Source organism: Tamandua tetradactyla, chromosome 7 (assembly GCF_023851605.1).
Source record: "Tamandua tetradactyla isolate mTamTet1 chromosome 7, mTamTet1.pri, whole genome shotgun sequence".
In the NCBI taxonomy this organism is placed as follows: domain Eukaryota; kingdom Metazoa; phylum Chordata; class Mammalia; order Pilosa; family Myrmecophagidae; genus Tamandua; species Tamandua tetradactyla.
Window position 1 is genome coordinate 130,455,504 of NC_135333.1, and position 23,141 is coordinate 130,478,644.

Here is a 23,141-nt window from a genome sequence, read left to right on the forward strand (position 1 = left end):
ACTGGTTCTATAACAACTAATCTCAGCAGATAAGGAGCTGGAATTTTGATTTTTACCTTTGGACACTCTTAATAGTTGTATTACGACTGTTACCATATACTGCGTGAATATTACCAGAATCTACATAACCTGAACTATAGAAGGTGCAAATGGGGAAAAGATTTGCTCCAGAGATGATTAAAAATAACTGTAGCAGAAAATTTCCCTATGAGCAAACTCCAGGGTTATTATGTAACGTCCTCGTGTCCAATGAGCTCCTGAGGACAGACTGTTACTCATTCGAGGAGGCAGAGGTTCCCTGAACCTGTAAAACATGCCCAGGGTTGCACAACTAAAAATAACTGGGCCTGCAGATATCCCTAAAGACTGAAAGAGCAAATGAGAGGGAGGAGGTGTAATCGAGAAATTAGGATTTAGCAAATGATTATGACTCCCGAGTCTTACATGGATGTTTCCTTTTAGTTTCTAGTGTAGGAACAGCCAGAAGGAAACACCTAAACTTGCCAAACTGTGATCCCGGAGCCTTGATCTTTGATAATGATTGTATAATTCCATAGCGTTTATCATGTGACCGTGTGATTGTAAAAGCCTTGTGACCGACACTTCCTTTGTCCAGTGCATGGGTAGGTGAGTAATAAAATAAAGACATATAGGAAAAAAAAAGTCAGAAATATGGAGGAAAAAATACCTTTATATAAACTACGGACAATGGTTATAGTACTACTTTAAACACCTTTCAGCAGTTGTAACAAATGTAAATAACGTTAAAAGATAGAATTACAAAATATAAAATGTTATCAATTGTAAATTTTCCACACCACTGCAGGTGTTGGAGGGTGCAGTGTATATGGGAATCCTGTATTTTATGCATGATTGTTCTGTAAACCCACAACTGCTCTAATACAAATTAAAAAATAATAATAATAATAAAATAACAGGGCTTGGACCAAAGCCAGACCTGAATATTCTCAGGTCCCTGGTCTTAACCCCTCACTGTGCTGAACCTGCTCCTTCATGCCAAGTCGATGAGGTCACACAGAAGGCCATATGAACTGCAGATCGCCTGAGCTGTTCGTGGCATCATCTGCAGCTTCACTGCCACACTATATTTGGCTTTAGATATTTAAGAACAAGGGTCTAAGGCACGGCGAAATGAATATAACCATTTTCCTAGAGGTTCCCCTATGGCTTTGTTTTCACAGTACTTATGGTATTACCTCTTAATATATCATAAACAAAGTTTCATTTACTAAAGTCAAGCTTTTTAAACATTTTACTTTCAGAGATGATAAGACATGCATATGGCACTTACTTTGTACCCAGATTTGTTCTAATTGCTTTACATACATTAATTCACTTAATCCTAACCCAAAGGGGCAAGTAATATGAATGGGCCCATTTTGTAGATATGCAAATTGAGGCACAGAAAGGCTGTGTAACTTGCCCAGGTCATACAGTAACAGAGCCAGAATTTGAACCCAAGTATTGTGACTTGAGAGACCATGTCATAACCACTATACCATACCATCTCTCTATGCTGCATTCTTTTTTGGGGGTGGGGTGGGGGGAAAATGGGCCAGGAATCAAACCTGGGTCTTGCATGGCAGGTGAGTATTTTACCACTGAACCACCTCTATGCTGCATTCATAACTGCTTCCTTCCTTCCACCCCTGCCATCCCCTCAAAACAATCACCACATAACAGGTCTTTCTGGGAACGTTCTAATTCAAAACAGGAATGTGACAGGATTCTGTCTATGTTTAAAGTCCTTTCAATGGCTTCTGAATGCACTTGGGACAAAATCTAAATTCTTTAACCTGGTCCAAAACCCCTGTATGAGCCAACCCTGCCTTCCTTACCAGCCTCGAGAATGTTCCCCCTGATTCTAGTCACTGGCTTTTTTTTTCAGTTCCTCAAGAAAACCACGGCCTTCGGACACGCTGTAGTGTTTGCCGGACCACATGTGTCCTCCACTCTTCTCTGGACTGACTTCTGCTCATCCTTTACGAATCACCCTTCACTGCCGCAGGGGGTGAGGTCTTCCCACCCCCTCATCTAGAGGGCAGAGCCATCTCTAGGGGCTGAGGACCCAGCATAGAGGTGGGCACATCATGAGCGTTCAGTAAATGTTTGTTGAATAAATATTTGAGGAGTTACTGTATTGCAGAAAGTATCAAAAGCATTGAGGGAGGGGGCAAAACCCCCACAGTGATGCAGAGCTGTGACAAAACCATGGACAGGCATTGTGAGGGGAGAGGGAAGGAGAATGCAAATCCAGACCAGAGATGTCCTGAGTCAGGGAGGATGTCCAGAAAAAAGCCCATCTTGAACTCTGCTTTGGAGGTATTTTGGACTGGTAAGAAAGGAAGGAGCCAGGGCCTCCTGGACACCTTTAGGAGTCAGACCACTAGCCCACAGGTTTTAGGGAACCCTGGAAAGATTTTTCAACAGCCACATTGGCTGCAGACAATGTAAAAGAGGCTACAGGTAGGGAGAGTAGCAAGAAGGTTATTTCAGTTATCCAGGAGAGATGAAAGGAGAACCTGAAGCAAGGTGGAGGTAGCAGGAACAGAGAAAAGACTAGACTTGAGAGAGACTAAGGAAGAAGAATCTGCTGGGCATACTGGACACAAGTCAGACACGTGGAGTGGGTGAGAAGAGCGGATTCCCAGCTTTCCAGCTTTGGCAACTGGGCAAGGTGGTTCTCTTAGTGGACTAGATAGGGAATATGGGAGGGTGACAAGTTGGTTCTCAGGTGAGGGAACACTCAGGGGACTTACTGTCAACATTAAGTTCTTAAAGAGCACATGGATGACACAGGGCAGACTTGTAATATTGCCAGTATTCACTGTGGGGCGCAGATTTGAATCCTAATTTCCAGGGTTTGCAAACTCCTCCTATAAATTCCTGCTATAAGTTTTTAAACTTAGATCTAGGGAAATAACTGCAGCATTTAGTTTCTTGCCAAATGTTCCTCCTTAAACTTAAAGTCAAATGTGTTGGCTTTTGCAATCTCATCAAAATTTCTGAGAAAGATATACGCATGTTCATTGGAAGATCATAACGTCAACAATTTTTGCTCTAGTCTAAAAACTCACATAAAGGGAAGCTGTTTTAATTCATATCAAGAGACAGAAGGCCATGATGTGAAAAGCAATGCTAGGGCAAAGGACATAGAATTGCCACGAGCCTAGATGCTGCATTGCAGCCTGCCTTTAACACCCCAAATCACTAAAACACAACCCTAGCCAGAGGGGCAACAAATTAGGGTGTATCCTTGAATCTAAGCTCTGCTTTTAAATATTTTAATTATTTTAAAGTCAAGATGAATTTTACTATTGACATAGACTGAATGTGATGGATTCCACCCACCCCACCTCCCCAAAATAACCACTATTATTAAACTTTTGATACAGTTTAAAATCAACTGATATCAATAAGTAGTCTTCCCAAATGATGTTAGCTGGAGACAAATTTCTCAGCTCAATCTCTCTACCAGATACATTATACTCTGCATGCATGATTTTTCTGAGCTGAAAAGGATAATTACGTTTACATTTATGTTAGCAGTCACCATTCAAAATGATGATGCTTCAATGTTGATCAACATATATCGCCCTCACACCAATTAGGATATATATAAATTCTCCCCCAAGGGGTCTACAAATCCACATGTAACAGTTACCGCATTCTTAAGTACTCTTAGAATGAATGCATTCTAAGATAATTTCAACATCTTAATCTTGAACAAATTTTAAGTGCATGACATGGATCCAAAGAAAAGCAATGGGTGCTGTGCTGGTTGTGGCAGCTGGCTACTTTTTAAATGATTAGTTGTCTCCATTGAATCAATTATAGAAGGCACTGCTCAAATCCCACTGCAACAACCCTTCTAAGCTATAATTAAGATTTCCACCCCAAGAAATTGGGTCACACTTGACTCCAGACTGCTAAGAACCATTTTCTAGGGTCAGAGGTTACCTCCTCTTTAGGAAGACCAAAAGTGACTGACATTTCCACCTAGCCAGGCTTTCATGTGTTTCTTTCTTTCCAAGAAAATTAAGATGACAACGTTATCTTAATGACAACATAAATATGTTTATATAGCTTCTTGCTTTATGTTAATTTAAGAATGAAAAAGAAAGCACCTTGCCATTTTCAGTCCCAATACTGAATTGTATAACATTTTACAATGTTATACTCACCCTTGGATTTCTCAAAGATGAGAACTGGGGAGTGGAAAAAGCATGTAGGATGAGGGGAAGAGACACAAATGCTCACAGTCAAATTGCAACTGTTCTGATGCCTCTCCTCTGCAAAAGAGAAAGGGTCCTTATAGGCCAGAGCCCAGCCCCTACTGGCACTGTCCTAGGGAAGGTCATGGCCACTCAGCCAACACTCACTAGCGGGACCCTATTATATGTCACACGCCCATCAAGCCTGTGAGAGGGTCGATTGTTTCTTGCTCAGAGGCAGCCATTTTGGGTCACACATCCACTGAATGAGCAGTAAAGCTTAGGTTGGAAGTTTTCAGATGACATGGCATCACAATCGAAAACAGAAGAGTGTTCATGAGGTCTAGAAGCTCTGACTACGCAATCACAAAAAAATTCTAATGAGAAGAAAAGTGAGTGTTGCTATGGAAACCACCAAAGGCTGCTCAGATCTGAAAAGGTCATGCTAAAATTTGGAAAGAAAGGCACAGAATCAAAGGCAACTTCCCTGCAGAAAGTGCATTTAGGACAAATACATAAGAGGATGGTGTGGATTGGCATGTTCAATCACGAATCCAAAGCCCAGAATGAATAGGTGATTAGAGAAATTATACAGACAAACAAAATTCAGCTTCTAGGTTTGCTCTTTTGGTAAAAGAACATGAATACGTTTATATAGCTCTCTCAGTTTCCTAAAGTCTGTCATAACAAAGTAACAGAAACTTGGTGGCTTACACATTTATTCTTTCAGTTCTGGAGGCTTGAAGTCTGAAATTAAGGCGTTGACAGGGCCATGCTCCCTCTGACACTTGTAGGAGAGAATCCTTCCTCGCCTCTTCTAGCTTCTGATGTTTGCTAGCAATCTTTGATGCTCCTTGGCTTATAACTGCAGCACTTTAATCCTTACCTCCATCCTCACAGGCATCCTCCCCTTTGTCTATGTGTTCTCTTCTCCCTTTTTATAAGGCAGCCAGTTTATTAGCTCAAGGGCCTATCCTACACCAGAATGACTTCACCTATACTTAACTAATTCTCTCTGTAAAGACCCCATTTCCAAATGAGGACAAATTTTGAAGTGTTGTTATTGTGGGCTAGGACCTCATCATATCTGCTGGGGGATACAGTTCAATCCATAACAATAGCAAATAAGGAAGGAGTGTTTCGGATGCTTGGAGTTGATGGAACTTATGTTTGGATTCCTTAAAGAAAATTTTCTTCAGACTGAAAATAATACATGAACACAGATAAGGTGGGATGAAAGTCCAAGATGAGTAAAAAGAGCATAAAAGAAAGCAGTGAGCTGGTTCAAAATGGATTCAAGTCATCTGGGATGGTTTTATCTTTTAACCCAACAACTTTCAGATTTTATTTGTTGATCTGTTGTTGAACTTTAGGGAAGGAATTAGGGAGAACTGGACTTTGCTAAGGCCTCTGAAAAAGTTTTTACAATATTCTTACTGACTAGTTGGTAAAATGGGACAGAATATTTTTGAAGAATTAATAATGACCATGTTCAAAGTCTGCTGACAAACAGCTCAACATCCAACTGGAGGGGCTTACTCAGGCTCTGCCAAAGAGCCCTCCATTCAGCTCTCTTCTGACCGATAGGATCTGTGATTTGAATGGTGATTCAGAAGACAAGGTTATCACGTCTGTGGTAGGAAGGAAGCCAGGGGGTGACACTGAATTTCCTGTCCCACTGAATTAGGGTTCAATAATCTTTACAAACCTGAGAAATAAAAAACGATCAATAAAAGATTCTGAACCTGGGCTGGTCAAAGTATACAAATACAGGAAGGAGAGCAGGAACTTAGGGGATTTTAGTTTAACAATCAAACAAAACAAAACCACCCCTACAGGCTTTAGCAGGGAAGTAAGCTCAATACCCTGGCACCAAAATGGCTAGTGTAACCTTAGGCTCAGTTGACAGAAATCTGATTCAGGAAGATGATGGTGGTGAGCCACAGTCTTGCTGGATTCAGGACAAATCGGACCATTTGTTGGATGATGTATTCAGTTCTTTATGCCACCCATAAATAGAGTAGAGAAAAACTAGTGTGCTGAGACAAGTAATCAAGGTGATGAAAAAGACTTAAAAAACAAACAAACAAAACCACTTTACACGAGGATGTTCTATTCAGAAAAAATAATATACAAGTAGACATGAGAACTGTCTTAAAATGGCATGCTGGCCATTTTTGATGACAAGGTGTGTATAATGCCTCATCTATATGTCCCCAAGAAGTAAAACTAGCTCCAGGAGCAGAAGCCAGCAGTCCAAGGTGAAATTCAGCAGCCCCACGAAGTCTGAGTTCACCATCAGTTGAGGGTTCAAATAGGGGCTGGATGCCACTTGACAAGAATAATTCAGAAAAGATTGGTTAAATTTTGACAGGCGTAACAGTCCCTTGCAAACCCCACATTGTTATATAAGGGCCAGTGACTAGTTCTTAAGTTGTGCTTAGTTGCCCATAGGCAACAAGTTTGATGATGTAACTTCCACCTACTATTTTTTAGCACATGCCCACATGCTACGCCTTCCCTTCAGCACATTATCAGGGCAAGCGCAAGTCAACCCTTATACACGTATTGAGTAAAAGTTCAATCATTTTCTGCCACTACAAACGTGCTGTTGTCTGATTTATTTCTTGTAGTCTTTTATCTTGGAAACAGATTGATGGTCTTCCCTGACCTAGACTATGTATATTTGCTCTGATTAGAAATACAGTCTAGGCTCAGTCTGAAATAACCATTCTGGAGGCATATTCTTAGCCAAATCTTTTAAAATGTTGGCAGAATCTTCCTCCAGGACTTAACATATTGTGTGAGCAGCCTACTATTATGGGCTGTTCCTGTGGCCATTGCATCCACAGAGGAGGAGATACTATTAATACATCCTCACCACAGGGAGGCATTAAGTACTTCCTGCAAAGAACGGCTGCGCCTCACATAAGGAGCAATCATTGTTCTTAACCAAGCTCTCAGTGTCTCCTATCACTGCCCAAGCTACTTCTCTAGACTCACCATCCATCTGACTAGTGGGTAAAATGGAACAGAATATTCCTTTTCTCAACTCTCACATCCCCTGACCTTTGCCATGCCTAACAGTCTGAACTGCCTTCCCTGCCCCTGTTTTCCCATCCTGTGGAATAGCTCACTCTTTCAGGCTCCCTTCACAAACTGCCTCCCCCAGGAGCATGCAGCACATGTGCCTCTGTTCTCCCAGTGCATCTGTTCCACTAGCATCAAGGCTTCTTGGTGGAGCTTCTGTGTAGTCAACAATTAACCTTACATAAAGAGAGGCCTGGCCTTTGCCTTTGGCTCTAACGAGGTCATTTCTGAGCCCTTGGGATGTCCTACCTGATCAACAGGGTCTTTGTTTACTTGAGGGCCTTTATCCACCCTGGACAGTCTAATCTGAGTTTGCAATGGGGGCTTTGGGCCACAGCTTGACTGTATAGGAGCTGAAGATGGCAAGTCGGCGATGTGGGCAGTCAAACATGTCTGTGTGGCCAGTTCCCATAAAAACCTAGACACCAAGGCTCAGGTGAGCGTCCCCAGTTGGTAATACGGTACACACATCATCACACACTATTATCAGGAGGTGTCAACACTGACCATAACTCCGCCGGGAGAGGACAACTGGAAGATCTGCACATGATACTCACATGAACTCTGCCCCTGTGCTGCTTCCCTTGGCTGATAGTAATCATTATCTTTTCACTGTAATAAACTCTAACTGGGGATGTAATAGCTTTTAGTAATTCTGCAAGCCCTTCTGAGAATTATCAAATCTAAGGGTGCTCTTGGGTAACCCTGAACTTGCAACCAGTGTCATAAGTGAGGGTGTTCTTGGGGACCATTCCCTAACCTTGCAGCTTCTGTCATTTTGTCTTATACCACATTATATTCACAGCACCAAGACATAGTGGCTATCAAAAAGTATTATTCATATGAACGAGTAATTTCAGCTGCTTAGCTCCCCCTGGATTATAATCTCATTGAGGACAGAAAGCATTTTCTTCCAAAGGTCCCGAATAACAATAGTAAACAATGCCAATTAAATATGAACTATTTCCCTTAATTTCTCCCAACTACCTAGGAGGTATACACAATTGTCTCTGTTTTGAGATAAAGCAGTGAAGCCTTTGGGAGTTTAAGGAATTCGCCTAATATCACAAATAGCTGTAGGTGGTGGAACAAAATTCCTGTCCCAGACCCTGGTCTGTCCATGATCTTAAAGAACTCTGCTCATGTGCCTAGCACAGGGCCTTCCCAAACTAGAGCCACTACTGGGTGAATGGAATGATTCACTGCTACATTTATAGAGTGAAGTAACGCAGAAGACACAAGTACCTTGGCTAGGCTATGGTGCCCAGTTGCCTGTTCAAGCACTGGTCTGCCTGTGAATAGGAGAGTCATTTGAGATAGGATTTGCATCTATAATCAGTTGATTGCATCTACCATCAACAAAGGAGATTTCCCTTAGCAATGTGGGGAGTAGTTGCCTTATCCAATCAAAAGTCTTAAAATTGAGAGCTGAGGATTTCAGAAATCAAAAGAGGATTTTGGACCCAACTCCAAAATTGATGTGTGCTGGTGTCCAGTCAGCTACTTCCCCTGGGGAATTCAGATAAAGGATTTCTGCTTCACTTTTATTGGAATATTCAGCTAATGACCTCTGCCCCATGGAGTTTGGATGTGCAAGCCCCCCATGATCATTTGAACCAATTCCTTATAATAAACTTCTTACACTTCATACACACACATGGTTGGTTCTAAAACAAATGAAGATGTGCTTTATTAGAAATTAAATTCCCAGTGAAGACCATAAATGGATTTATTTTGTCTCCATAGAGATGGTAGCATAGATATTTTAAATTAAAGGTGAGGAAGGAAGGGGTGAGTCTGGTGCACTCAATTTTAATGGCTAATACTAAATTTTACTTACTTCCTAGTATCTATTTCCTTTCTAAAATATTATTTATGCTACACCAACTAGTTCCATCCCCCTATTCCATATTATCAAGAGCCCCATCCAATATGAAAAAGTTAGAATTGGCATAGCCCAAGTACCCCTAAAGAGTGTGAGAAAGATCAAAGGAGAAGTAGAGTTATATAGATAGGATTTAACAAATGAGTTTGATTGCTGAATCATTATATTGGTATTTCTTCTAGTCTCCAGTGTCTTGGAGCAGCTAGAAGGAAAAACAAAGTTGTGGAATTGTAATCCACACCAAACTTTGAGATCTGTTCTACAACTAATTGTTGCAGTGTGCTTTGAAAAGGATTGCTTTTTTCTATATGTTATTTTTCACAATTAAAAAAAAAGTATCTATGCTGAAAGGGGAGAATGCTGTTCACCCCCCTCTCTAGCTCACCACAGAGCGGCAAATGCTTTGTCTAGATGGAAAGAAAAATCCATCCAGGGTTCTAGCTCAAGAGGCCAAACCTCAGGAGGAAATAATAGACTCCACTTGACTGCTCGGTATGAAACAGCTGGTTTCAATTTGATAGTTTTTTAGCTTCTACTCAAGACGGAAGTAGCTTTAACACTTGAAGCTTTTGTTCTTAAAGTGTTTTGAGGAACTCTGTCTGAGGGTCCTAAGGAGGGTTATTGGAGTTTCAAAAGAGCTTTGGTTTCAAATATTGGTTCTTTAAAAAAACAGAAAAAGAAAGAAAGAAAACCACTGCCTCACACCATAGTAAGACAAAAATATTTTTCCCTATGCACATCACCTCTAATGGCCAGGTGGGTTCTATTTTGGAAACTTGTCTGGTAGCACAAGTTGATTTTCACTATGTATGTTTGACCTAGTCCATTTTGAATCAACTTGTCCTCTTGTCCTCTTCCTAGGGGAAATGGTTGTTTCTAACAAGTCACCATTTAGGAGGAAGTGTTTTGCTGTCATTTTCCTTCTTTGTTCTGCTTAGGAAGCTGTGGCAGAACTCATCTCCCTCCACCCTAAACCGGAAGTGAGGTGATTAAATGAGGGGTTCTCAATTCTGGCTGCTCATATGCTATGGTGCTTTAAAAATTTCACTGATGGACAGGCTCCCATGCAGTTAAATTAAACTAAAATCTCTGAGGGGTGGGGTCCCAGCTTGGATATTTCTGATGGGTAGTCAGGGTGGGGAACCTGGATTAGATATTCTATTCCAAAATAAACTCTACCAGAGGCCACTGTTCACAGGTCCCTAAGACTTTATTCCTGAAGGTCTTTACTTTTCAAAACTTACAAACTTTAAAACTGACCTTTGGGGAATAAAGGGAATTCTACACTAAGCATGTTCAGTGATAGAAGGAAAAAGAGGAAGAAGTTGATAAAATGGGACAATATTATAAATACATATTATATGCCTGCACTGGGTTTAAGAGTGTCCCCTCAAATTCACATCTACTTGGAATTTTAGAATATGACCTTATTTGAAAATAGTCTTTTCGGATGAAATCTGTTAAGACGAGGTGGGCCTAGGTGGGCCCTAGATGGAAGGGCTGGTATCCTTACTGGAGGAGAGAAACAGATACACACAGGGAGAAAGCAGCCATGTGACGGCTGAGGCCGAGATTAGAGTGACGCACCCACAAGCCAAGGAATGCCAAGGATTAATGGGAGCTACCAGAAGCTAGGAAGGCAGGAAAGACTTTTCTCCAGAGACTTTAGGGGGAGCATGGCCCTTCTAAAACCTTAACTTTGGACTTCTACCTCCAGAACTGTGAGATAATAAATATTTGTTGTTTTAAGTCAAACAGTTTGTGGTACTCTATTTCACACAGCCAGCCCTAGGAAACTAAGATAACACCTGTGTGATACACTTAGTAGAAAACAGAGGACTTTCTAGTCAAGAACAGTCAAGGTTGTGAAACAGCTCTAAAGAAGTAAAGAAATGAAGTTGTGAAGATCAAGTTTGACCACAATAATCAGAGAGGCAGCTTTTAGGTTACTTCCTACCCATCCTGGAGATCTTTTAACTTGTATTTCTTCTGTGAAGACTTCCCTGAGCCCCAAGTCTGGATTTGGTCCTTTCCTTTCCTGACAGACCCCAATAAATATCTGAGTTTGCAATCCCTGACCTGGGTGCAGCACAGAAAAGACATATTTGGTGCAGCAGCAGGTGACACAACTTCACTTCCACGATAGCTCTGCCAGATTATTCTTGTCAGTGCCATTCCCTCTGTGAATGAAGGGAACCTCTTGTCGGGACCTTTATTTGGACATTTTTTATGGCCTTAGAACTGTAAACTTGCCACTTAATAAATTCCCCTCTTTAAAAGCCATTCCGTTTCTGGTACATGGCATTCTGGCAGCTTTTGCAAACTAACACAACGGGCTATGTGAGAGATTTTCTTGGGAGAGTTAGAGGGTGGAAGAGAGACATGACTCTTTCCTATTTTTTAGCTACTCTATTTTGTAGCATACAAACTTTCTCACGGTTATTCAAACACGAATGTAGGTATTGCTATGCTGGGATTCTGCAGATGGAATTAAAAGTCCCTGAGCAGTTGACTTTAAGAGATAGTATCCTAGGTAGATGATTTAATCAAGGGTGTGTGTGTGTGGAGAGGGAATTAAAAAGTCTTTAATTCACTCAACAAATAATTGTTGAGCATTTACCTGTGTGATAAGTACCCCGTTAGATTCTGGAGACTAAGGAGTAAGCTGGACCGTCCTGGCTACTGCCACCTTAAGAGGATTTTTCAATCTAGATTAAGCAACCATGAAATAGTAATCCTGTGTGGTGAGTGGTTTAATAGGTGTGGAGCTAAGGCACAGTAACCAAGGCTTTGCCTCAGGGCCCTCACATTTAGAGAGCCCCAAAAAGTAAGATAATAAGTAATTTTTAAAACTCTGAACAGTTCAAGCCCCTTCAGTCCCAGGGGGACCTTTAGCACTTGCTAGGAATGGATGAAGCCAGAGACTCAGGATCAGAGGCAGCCTGAGAGGCTCTGAAATGAGCGTAGCACGGGGCTAGCCTATCTGTACTACACCTTGTGCTTCCAGGGGGAAAACATTTTCTTCTGCTTTCTCCAGGTTCCAAAATGACAAGTTAGGTCCTATGGGGTGTTATGGAAGGCAACAGGAGAGGCAAACCCCACCAACCTGGGCAAATATTTATTCTTCATGTTTTTCTATGCTTTCTGATTGTTTTTAGAATTTAAAAAAATGTTTAATTTTAGAAATGCAAGTCTGATGTCACTTCTGTTTAAAAGTTGCCCAATTTATAGACTCAATTCCACCCTGCCCCCCATGATCTGCCCCCACCCTCTCATCTCTCCCCATCTAGCCTCATCTCTACAATAGCCCCTTCCCCCAGATCTTAAAACTCCAGTATACTGAGCAATTTCTTAAATTCTCTCACATGCTTCCACTGTAGTTTCACACCTCAGTGCCCTTGTATGGGTGGTTTGTATCCACTTCACGCACCCGCCACTCTTCAGCCCCTTCTTTTTGTCTGTTTGTCCTCTGAAACTTAGTCCAGAGATCTCTTGGGTAGAATTCTTCCTTTAACTACCCAAAGAGAATAGAACCACTGTATTTTATCCATTTCTCTGTGTGACTTCCACTAAAATTTATATCACTCCTCTCTCTCTCCATCAGATTCATCTCTGCCTACCTTCAGCTCCCCTCCCAGACATGCAAGAGAGGAGGAAAAACTGTTCATCTGTTAATGTAGGACATGTGCCACTGATAGTCCATTATTACCAGTCACAGGTCATTGGTCCTTATGAAGAAGAAATTCACGTGTGCCAGCTGAACCAGGAGTGTCCCCATTCCATCACCTCTTTCCCAGCTCTAGGAGACTGCATGGGTAAATGGACTCTGGGTGCCTTTGGAGGCTCCACCATCTTTCTCCATAGTAGCACCCACCTGGACTTGTCCCAGAATTTAATCTGGAGGCAGTGAGTATTGGTTGGGGAATGTTTCACTCAGGTCTGGTATCTAAGCCAGGTGCCCCTATATACCCTTTAACCTGACATGATGGTTGGGGTGCTGGACGCTCTTAAAGCATCTATTAAAGTGGAACTCTGGTTTCCATGACAGAAAGGCACCCAAGAGCCAAGACCGTGGGTCATGGAGTATTTACAGGGCACAATATGGCTATTTCTGGTCCTTGGATAAATTCCATCAAACTAGCACCCATATCTCTTAATCTCTAACAAGCACTATGACAGACCATGTTTGAAAACACTAACCTGCTGACAGTGAGAAGAACAATATACTATAAACAGGAAGACCTAGATTCCTATCATAGCAACCACAAAATTCAGCATCACCTTTAGCCTAACAGCCTCCACTTTCCCACCTGTAAAATGAATGCACTTGAGTACAGGGTCACTATCCTGATTACATAATAGCTTACACATTCAAAAATATCTTGACAGGCCTCAACCCAGCAATTCTAAAAACAACACTTGGGAATTAGAGTTGGCAGGAGGCAATTTCTCACATAATTGTATCCTTTTCAGACAGCTGGATTCTGTGCAGTTAGAAGGGGGGAAAAGGACAGAGTTTGAGGTCTATTCCTTAGGCTTTCAGCATTCCACTGCAGCTCTGCATGCTAGGTGACAGCCACATGGGAAGGCTTCTTTGACGGAGGTGGAATTAACAGACAGAACAGCACCAAGTCCAAGATAGAATCTAGCTACTAACAAGTGTTAATGTGATAAAACATGAACAGATTACACTCCAATGCCAACCCTACCTCCCCCATTCAGTGAGAATGGAATCATTTATAGATACCTGATTTGCACAGGTTGACTGCTTGTTGAAGCTGTTAGGTACCCCTGAAAAGGCCATGTTCTTTTAATCCATTCCTGTCAGTGTAGACCTATTGTGGGTGGGACCAGACCTATTGTGGGTAGGAGCTTTTGATTAGTTTGTTTCAATTGAGATGTGACCCAGCCCATTCAAGGTGGGCCTTAATCCTTTACTGGAGTCCTTTTGAGGATAAAAAGAGAGAGAGTAGAGAGAGAAACACCCAGAGACTTTTAGAAAGAGCTCAGAGGTTTAAAAACAAAAAAAAAGGACCAGCAGACGCTGGCCAGGTGCCTTCCCAACTGACAGAGGAACCCCAGATGCCAGCTGCCTTTCTTCAGAGATGGTATTCTTCTCTTGATGCCTTAACTGGGATATTTTCATGGTATTAGAACTATAAATTTGTAAATTAATAGCTCCCCATTGCAAAAGTCAACCCATTTCTGCTGTATTACCATCTGGTAGCTTCACAAACCAAAGCATTGCTTATTATGAAATATTGGGAATAATGTCATATTGATATATTAGGAATGAGAGCATTAAAATATCACATTCTTTGATTAGATCCTGAAACCGAAACATCAGTGGAACTGGTGGAATCCAAATAAAGCCTGTAGATAGTTCATTATTCTCTATAGTATTCAGTATTCATTTTCTATAGCTACCCAACAAATGACCACAGACTAAATCAACACATTTATTATCTAGTTTCAGCAAGTCAGAAGAGTCCAGACATGAGGTAGCAGAATCTTACAAGGCTGAAATCAATGTGTTGGCTATGCTGTGGGTCTCATCTGGAGCTTGGGGCACCCTTTTTTTGGGTCAGTGGCAGAACTTAGTTCTTTGCAGAGCTGTAGGACTAAGGTCTGTTTTCTTGCTGGCTATTGGCCAAGGGCAGTCTCAGCTCCTAGAGGCCACCCACAGGTCCTTGCCTCGTGGCCCCCTCCACAGGCAGTTCACAACTCCCTTCTTCTAGGTCAATGAGAGTATCTGCTGCTGCTTCTTATCTCTTTTTAAGGGTTCATCTGATCATCTGCCCAGAATACTCTTCTGTTACTAACTCAAAGTCAATTGATTAGGAACCTTAACAACATGCACAAAATTCTTTTTGGCATATAATGTAGCATAAGCATAGCATGCTATCCCATCATATTCACAGGTCCTGCCCACACACAAGGGAAGGCAATTAGTGTGTACACCTGGAGATGGGAATCTTCGTGCCATCTTACAATTCTGCTTACCATAGGTACCAACGTTAATTTCTTGGTTTTGAAAGCTGTACTATAACTATGTAAGATGTTAACAAAAGGGGAAGCTAGATTTAGGGTATACGGGAAAACTGTGAAATATTTTTGCAACTGTTCTGTACCTCAAAATGAAAAGTTTAAAAAGATTTAATGAAAAAGCATGTGCTCTGAAAAAAATCACAATAATTGGCAAATCTATGATATCGTGTTTTCTGGCCTGTGTTATTATGTTAAATTTGCCAAAAGGGAAAGAGTTATACCAGGGCTATGAAACCCCGCTAAACTCACATACCAAATCAAATTATTGGGATAAGAACTACATAGCACCGCAATGCTCCTTCTTTACGCTAAAGGGCCCTGAATTTAAGATAACTCTTACAAAAAGGCTTTGTGAAAATGTCTATTAAACATCTAAAATAAATATTGATTTTAAGGATAAAGTTCACTGGTGAACTGCCTTTGTTAATCTAGTTTCTGTTATGTTTAACCAGTATTTTCTTTGGGCCTTTATATTTCACACGGCTTCTGCTAGTTTATCACCATTAGCAGCTTAGCAAGCATCAAACAAAATTTTTTTCTCTATATATCTATCTTACTCTGAGCTCCGGGTCTCTGTTACATGGAGAATAATACCTGCTGTGGTTAACTTCAGAACTATGTGAACTATGCTATAAAAAGACAAATGTGCTAATAACCCAAGTTATTTTGTGTATTTTGTATATACCAAATTCCATATAACTGAGAGTTATCTGGTTAAAATTACATGGGTGGAAAAGTTCAATATGTTTAACGATAAAAAACCCAAATTGAAGAATATCACTGAAAACCTATAGTCATTCTGTGGGAAGTGTCAACACCCTCTCATAGGAAGATTTATCAAAGCATAAAACCTTAGTTTCTAACTTGTTAGTTAGAAGATGTTAATAAAAATGTCAAATAGAAAAAACTAATTACTAATTCACAAAAGTTTTTAAAGTTCAAGTTTAATTCACCCCAAAATAAATATCTTATTACCAGGATGAGACAAATAAGGGTAAGCAGCTCATCACAAATAATTCATCCTAGGAAGGTTGTAAAGTACATACATAGAATATTGGGATTCTAGAATCTTGAGAAAGTCTATTACCAGACATGGCAGCATAAGAAAGTCCAACAAGATCAGGAGCTGCTGAAACAGAGGGTCTTTTAAGGTGGTTTAAACTGACAACGGGTAGGAGCATAGTGGCATTTTAGAAAAGGGAAGGCAGGGAAAGAGACACGACCAGTCTGGCTACTTAAGAGTGGCTGTCTATGCAAAAACTAAGGAAGAAGCCCTCCATAGGAAGGGAGGCTGTAAACTGGCCTAAGAATGGGAGACTCAAGAGGCTGCATACAAGGCACTTGGTTGGGTGAGGACTAGATATGGAGAATGAGGAATGTGCCAGCTTTCATATTCGGTGGACAGTGGTGAACAGTTCCACAGAGAGGTCAAGTGAGAGGAAGGCAGAAAACACACAAGGTAGCAGATGTTAAGGACAGTGTCCATTATAGAGCAGTTTCAAATGAACAGTTTCCAATTAACAAAAGAGCAGCTTCCAAAAGCTCATTATTCAATTCAATTCTTTATTAAACCCGTACTATGTGGAAGATGTCTAAGGTGTGGAAACAGCTGCTCTTAGGAAAGCAGCCAGGCTAGAGGGACAGGCATATAAACTAAGGTTTAATGTTCAGTATGATAATGGCCAGTGTTTACCAAGAAGTTATTATTATTCCTGGCACTGTGCTGGGAGCCGGTTTTATGTATGTATTTATTTATACACTCACTCAACAAATATTTATCGAGCACCTACTAAATGTTGGGCTGTTTTGGTACTGGAAATACCATATTGATGGAGACAGATGAGGATCCTGCTCTTGTGATGTGCATTCTATTTGTGGGAAAACACAACAAATAAGTGAACAAATAAATGAGCCAAATGATTTCCAACAGTGGTATGTACAGCGAAGAGAGCATACTTGGGGAAATGTGACAGGACAGCATTAGGGTAAGGGGAGAGTAGTACTAAATGCACATGGTGGTCATGGGGGGCCTCTCTGAAGATGGCATCTGAACTGAGACCTGAAGGCAAGAAGGGATCTGCCAGGCAAAGGTGAGGTTGGAGAGTTCCAGGCCATGGGGACAGCAACTGCCAAAGCCCTGAGGTGGAAAAAGGTCAGCATGGTCAGGAAACAGAAAGGAGGCCAGTGTGGCTGCAGCACAGTGAGCCAAGGGCAGGGCAGTCATGAGCTTCAGAGCGGTCAGACCCAGACCCCAGGAGGGCTGGAAGCCACTGGTGGATTCTGAGGCATGAGTGACACAATTTTAGTTATATTTTTTAAAGCTCATTCTGGGAGCGATACGGAGAAAAGGTGGTATGAACGGATGCAAAGAGGCCAGTCAGGAAGCTATGTTGGAAGACTAGAAGAGAGAGGCCGACCACAGTGGAAATGGACACACAGGGGTGATTATGGGATCTATCTTAGAGATAGAGCCGACAGAACATGGGGAGTTGGAAAGAAGGATAGAGCAGAAGGCTGGAGAATTTTACTTCATCAACTGGGTGGACGCTGGTGCCATTTACTTGAGATTTATAAAGTGGAGGAGGGAGGGGCAGGGTTTAAGGAGAAGAGGCAGGGACAAGTAATTAAGAGTTCAGTCCATTAGGAGAAGGAGTCGTCAAATAGTTGTTTCATACAGGGTCTGGAGCTTGGGCTGGGGATAAATAGTTGAGATCATCAGCCCATTAATGATATTTAAAGCCATGGGAGTAGAAAAGACCTAGAACCAAGCTTGGGTTGGCCAAAGTAGGAGGAATATCAAAGGAAATTTTGGAAGTGGTATTCAGTAAAGCAAAAGAAAACACAGAAACGAATATATAAGGAAGGCCAAGGTTAGAAAATAATGTTTCAAAGAAGGTGTGGTCCACTGAGCCAAATACTGCTGAGAAGTTGTATGAAAAGAAAGAAGGGATGCTATATTTTGCAATATGGAAGTCTTTGGTAATGTATTAAAAGGAGTTTCAAAGCACAGTGAGGAAGGAAGCCTGAAGAAGGGTGAAGAGATGAGAGGATGGAATATAAGGAAGTAGAATAAGAGTTTACAAACAACTTTAAGGGCATTTGCATAGATTATCCCATTTAACCCCATAATTATGTCCATTTCACAACTGAGAGGTTAAGTTATTTGCCTAGAGTCTAGTAAATGTAGAAATGACGGCGCCAGGATTGGAACATAGCAATTTCCCTAGCACTTATACAATTAATACACATATACACTTAATAAGTGCTTATATACTTAAGTACTAACAGAAAAGTTGGTAATATATAATGTACACATATGAAACAGCTAGAAAAAGCCAAACACTTAATTCCTTAAAGACATGGCTGTTTGGAATTTGGAGCATATTTTCCCATAAATATGGTGTAGGTGAATAATTTTGCTCTTAAACATTTCCTCTGGGAAAAAGCATTTTGAAATGCAAGGGATTTGAGTAGAAATCCTTCCATCTTACCTAGACTGGAAACTCCATGAAAGCAGCAACTTTCGGCTTAGTGCTTGGCACGCATTTATCTAACCCAAGATGTAATCAATAATAATATAAACTATCATTTTGCATACACTTAATAAAAAATGCCACAAGTAAGCTATGACAGAGTGCTTTTATGTCACTTAGATTTCTTTTATAATTATAGAAAAAGTGTTTAGATAATTATAGCTTTATCATGTGTCACTCATGATACAATTTAAAAGAAAATTAGCTGGTTAAGATAGTCCTAACAATCTTCCCATGCTGAGTCTGACTCTTTCGAATCACTGTAACTCAGTTGCTGATGTCCATTTTTGGACATTGCCCCACTATTGTCTTTATTAAGTTCTTCCAGTGTTAGACACACATGACAGTTTTGGAGGCTGGTGCTTTCTTGTTCTTACCAAATGTCACAACAGAAGGGTTTTTAGATTGCCAGGACTCATATCTTTGGTGATCAAAAGTACCAAAAGAGGGTGGTGCGATGGTGACTTAGTGGGAGAATTCTTGCCTGTCATGCTGGAGACCTGGGTTCAATTCCTGGTGCCTGCCCATGTGTGGTAGTTAGGTTTAGATGTCAACTTGACTAGGTGAAGGTGCCTAGTTCTATTGCTGTGGACAGGAACCAATGGCATGTGAACCTCATCTATTGCTGATTACATCTGAAGTTGGCTAGGAGGTGTGCCTGCTGCAAAATGTTTGATTTAATTGGCTGGTGCTTAAATGAGAGACTCAGTGTAGCACAGCCCAAACAGCTCGGCATACCTCATCTCAGCACTCAGTGCTTAGCCTAGGCCTTTGGAGATGCAGAAAGGAATCACCCCAGGGAAAGTTGTTGGAACCCAGAGGCCTGGAGAGAAGGCTAGCAGAGATTGCCCTGTGCCTTCCCATGTAAGAAAGAACCTAAGCTGAAAGTTAGCTGTCTTTCCTCTGAAGAACTATATGTTTTAAACTAAATAAATCCCCTTTTATTAAAAACCAATCCATCTCTGGTGTGTTGCATTCTGGCAGCTAGCAAACTAGAACACCACGCCAAAAAAAAAGTGCCAAAAGGATAGTAGTTGCCCAGTCATGCCATCACCAACCGCAACCTAGGTCACTATACTGTTCAGTGAGTTTCTTCTTTATTATTCAGCTATACATCTATGATCATCGTCAAGAATCTATATACTGGGTGGGCTATACAGTGCTCTGGGACTTCTTTTCCAGACAATGTTTAGCCAATTCTTCTTTAGCTTAGCTAAAGAAAATCTATTTGTGTGTGGGTGCTTATGTGTGTGCATGCTCAAACATATGCCCCATAACATCTCTGGGGAAGAACTCTTTCTTAGGAACTGCTTTGTGGTTCAAGATTAAATTATGGCTGCAACTTTTGGCCATCAGCAATTGTGCAAAGTATCACAACAATAACTGCTTTTCATACCCCATGCTCGTGACCTTGGCCTCTTGAGCATCTTTAAGATCACAAGATAAGTTTAGACTCTTAGTTTTGTCAGCATTTCTAGTTGTTTAAATTCTCCCTCAAGTAAATCACAAGCCACTAAAAATTGAGCGGCTCCAGTTGAAAGCTGTCAGTAAGTTTGAAAAATTGCTATTCTACATGTCAACAACAGTCCTGTGCAGCTCATGAATTAGGTACACCAACCTCTCATTGCTTTGAAATTCCTTTCATCTTCTCAAAGGGATCTAGCAATTTCTTCTGCTTTTAGATAAAAATGTATCATCTTCAAGGCAATATTTTTGCCATACTCATGTAACACAGCTCCAGCTATTTATCTTCAATTCTCAGATCCCCAAAAGCTCTTGGCTGTTTCTTTGCAAAAAATAGTAACTGTGGTCATCTTTTAACAAAATTTGCTGCACTTACAATAAATTTACATCCTGTTCCTCTGTTTCTATGACTTTCTATGCATGCAAAAAGTTAGTGTTGAATCATGATTTACTATTTTTAAAGACCTTTTATATGCAATTAAACTCAACATGTGTATTACTAATAACACACATAAATACAATCGCTATGGCCAAGCTTGTACAAGTACAGGCTAATTACAACATCTATCTGCTGTTGGGCAAATGGTGATTTTGAGATACCATTGTAATCAATGAATATAATCAGTTAAATCAGGATGTAAAACATATTTTCCCTGTGGGGAGAATGTACATTACAATATCGATGGAACACAGTATCTGTGGCATTAATGAATACTACTTTATGTTAAAAAAAAAAAAATCGGTTCAAAAGATGGCTGTCAGAAATGCTTCCCACCCTTGTGTATACCTGCCACTCTTCCCATCAAGAGATAAAGACTATCCCCCATCCCCCAATCTGGGCTGGCTCTGTGACTTGCTTTCACCAACAGAATGTGCCAGAAGTGAAGTTGAGACCGCAAGCCCAAGTCTTATAATGACTTGTAGCTTCCACGTCCGACCTCTTGGGTATCCACTCACCACCACCAAGATGGCTGAGTTAGGGTCTAGACCAAGGGTTGGCAAGCCATGGCCCAGTGGGGCAAAAATGGTCTTAACATTTTTAAAAACTATAAAGAAAATCACAAAAAAGCCCCCCAGCAGCAGCTGATCTTACAGGCCCACAAAGCCTAAAATATTTATTAACTGGCCTTTTACAGAAAAGGGAACTTACAGAAAAATTTCCGGACTCCTGAGCCAGACTACTGAATAAGAGACCACACGGAGAGAGATGCTCAACCAGTCACCAGCCACTCCTCCACCTGAGCCTAGGCCCTAGACAAGAGAGTGAAGCCACCTCGGATGGTCCAGTAGCAGCAACTCCCAGCCAAATGCAGCTACCAGTGACTCTTGCCAATGCCGCGTTGAGCAGAGATAAAACATCTCGCCAAGCCCTGGCCAAATTACAGAATCATGAGCAAATAAATCTTGTGTTTAAGCCACTAAGTTTGGTTTTTTGTTTCTGTCTTTTTTGCTTTGATCATACAATAGATCATGGAAAGAGCGTCCATGGCAGGAGCTCTGATAGTATAGAACAAAAAGCAGAAAAAGGTACAGGGGTGACAACAAAGGGAGAGACAAGAATATGGAGTAGCAAAGATCACAGGAAATACGTAGATGATGAGGCTGCTCTTCATATTAATGAGGAACTTCTCTAGCATATTGAAAATAAGGACCCAAATTTTATCCAATGGTCATCCTCCAGTTCTGCCTTAAACTGAAGTGGGTAAGGATTTACTTTTAGGGATTCCATTACTTCGTTTACAAAACAGAGACAAACTACTTCCCTGCTTATTTTTAAGGATTATACGTAAGAATATAAAGCACTTAGCATAACACCAGGCAAATGGTAGGCATACTACCTTGCATATTTCAGTCTTTCTAAAAAAGAGGTAATACCATCCCTATCACAAAGGTTTACTAGTAAGAGCAAATTCAATAACACATGTGAAAATGCTCTGCAAAAAAAAGGTATTAAGTCATATAGAATAACATTATCCCAATCTATAAAAATTCAATGTATACTTTTTGGGAGGTACATAGCAACTTTATAAAAGTAAGTATATCTGTATGACTGCTTGATTTTACACTGTCATTGGTATTAAGTTTAAGTCTTTCTATCAGCTTTAGTTAAATCTTCCAGTTATTCATCTGTCTTCAGAACAGGAGGACAGCACAAGATTTTAGGAATGAAAGTAGAGATATGAGGAACTCCTTTTTTGTGTGTGTTACAGCCAATACCCCATCTATATAGCAGAGTATCTTCTGTGTAGTTCCATCGTGTGTCCTCCTTAACTCCACCAGGAGCTAGCACTGTGCTTGGTTGGTATACAAGAGGTGCTAAGTATTTACTGAATATAGGTGAGGACAAGTCAAACTTTCTTGGAAGAATTAAGGAAAAAATCCCTTTAACCTGATTTTTACATGTAGATCAATGGAAATGGGGGTTCATCTTGGAAAGATGACCCTAAATAGTCCAGCTAACATAATATCCCTGTACACAAAGTTTCTAAGTTTGAAGGCTAAGGGCATAGGGCAGTGATTCTCAAAGTGTAAGCCCAGACCTGTAGCACTAGCATTACCTGGGAACTCATTTTGCAAATTCTAGTGCTCCACTCCTGATTTACAGGACTAGAAATTCCAGGAGGGAGGCCCAGCAAGTGATGGGTTAACAAGACCTACAGGTGATTCTAATACATATTCAAATTTGAGAATCATTGGCTCAGGGAAAGGCATTTCTATTATCAACTACCTTTAATAAAATGTCCATCCTCTCTGTGTTTCACAAACTAAAGTACTGGCTAATTATTCTAATGATCTTGGACTCCAAGTATTACAAAAGTTGCCAGTGTGTTTCTATCCACTCTGAACCTGCATAACAAAATAAAACCACACCACATTGCAATTCTC

At 40.8% G+C, this 23,141-nt stretch overlaps 1 protein-coding gene and 1 long non-coding RNA gene across 5 annotated transcripts in view; one reads left to right on the plus strand and one right to left on the minus strand.

Annotated features, from left to right (window-relative positions):
* Positions 1-23,141, minus strand: part of PPM1H (protein phosphatase, Mg2+/Mn2+ dependent 1H) — a 278,117-nt gene that overhangs the window by 208,353 nt on the left and 46,623 nt on the right. The window lies entirely within an intron of this gene.
* Positions 1,526-21,668, plus strand: LOC143642636 (uncharacterized). 2 transcript variants are annotated; one of them, XR_013155768.1, is made up of 3 exons: positions 1,526-1,607; positions 1,910-2,100; positions 21,392-21,668. It is a non-coding gene; the product is annotated as an uncharacterized LOC143642636 (long non-coding RNA). The 2 variants fall into 2 exon arrangements; XR_013155769.1 differs by lacking the exon at positions 21,392-21,668 and adding an exon at positions 12,815-13,092.